Raw genomic sequence first — 1342 nt, forward strand, 5'->3', positions numbered from 1 at the left:
AAAAATATTAGTTTTGCAGACCCATCTCCAAAACCCAACATTTTACAATAAGTTAACTTTCCATTTCACCATTGTGTTTAAACCAATTTTTTTGAAAAGAAAAAAAATTGTTTCGGTATTATTGCATTAATTTGCCTTAACCTGACAATGAAATACAAAAATTTCTTTTTATTTATTTTAATCTTAATCACTTTTACAGTACAATCCTGGTAATGTGTATATCCTGATAATAATTACTAGTCTCCTCAGTAATTCATGTTTATATTAGTCCTCCAAGTCATTAAACTTCTTATAATTTGTAAAAAAAAAATCTCGATAGATCTTATATTATTTTTAAAAGAGAAAAGTGATTAACAGGGTAGGGCATTGTTTCTACAGATTTTGAATGTTTGCATATTGATTCTACAGATTCGGATGTTGCATATCTATTCTAACCCTATCTTTTTGTCAAATATGATATTTGTTTCAGTTCAGTTTTCATAATGCCTCTGAAAATATCTAAAAGTCTTCCTATTAAAGTAATCATTAAAGCCTGAGCCAGTGGTGACATAATTGATTGGTACGTCCATTTTGTTGAACTAGGAAAATGTTGCATAGTTAAATTTCAAATTATGAGTAAAAAATCGAGTTTTTTGTGTCTAATAAAAATCTAGCTTAATTTAGGATTAAAAACAAACATTTTAAAATAAGTAAAAAAATTTAATCAAAAAGTTGGTTTTGGAATCATATTTGCCTGCTGAATCTGACTACTTAGAACTGGCAGAAAGAGTTTTCTTTTTTGTGTCTTATAAAAATCTAGTCTAATATAAGATTAGTAACAATGTTTTCTATTAAGTCAAAATTTTGTACTAAAAATGGTTTGTTTTTTGAACCATGTCTGCCCGATAAATCTAAATATTTAGAACTGGCAGAAAGAATATTTTTGTGTTTGCCAAAAATCTGTTTTAATACAGGACATGAAACAAACGTCTTCAAATTAGTCAAAATTTTGTTTTTGAACACGTCTGCCTGATGAATCTGACCATCTAGGTAAGGTAGACTAAGATTTTTGATGTCAGATAAACATTTAGTTCAATATAAATCTAGTAACAAATACTGTCAAATAATCACATTTTGATTAGACATGATTTTAGTTTTAGTGGTGTCCACTTTCAGGTCACAGGCAAGAAAATGGTTATTTTACAGGTAGGACAAAAAATGAAAAATACATTCGACCTTTGAGCCCTCAAGGATTCCCCAACCCTTTACCAATGCCAAATATCAGGATTCTACTGCATTTCATTTTGTTAGGGAGAACTTATATTTGAATTTTTTTTTTTTTTTTTTTTACCTTTTTAGCTTT

The 1342-nt window shown here is 28.2% G+C and overlaps 1 protein-coding gene across 5 annotated transcripts in view; it reads left to right on the top strand.

Annotated features, from left to right (window-relative positions):
• Asap (ArfGAP domain of ASAP) overlaps nt 1-1342 on the top strand; it is a 27918-nt gene that overhangs the window by 8015 nt on the left and 18561 nt on the right. The window lies entirely within an intron of this gene.

This window comes from Halyomorpha halys, unplaced genomic scaffold (genome assembly GCF_000696795.3).
Source record: "Halyomorpha halys isolate HHAL.00 unplaced genomic scaffold, Hhal_1.1 Scaffold499.1, whole genome shotgun sequence".
Taxonomy (NCBI): domain Eukaryota; kingdom Metazoa; phylum Arthropoda; class Insecta; order Hemiptera; family Pentatomidae; genus Halyomorpha; species Halyomorpha halys.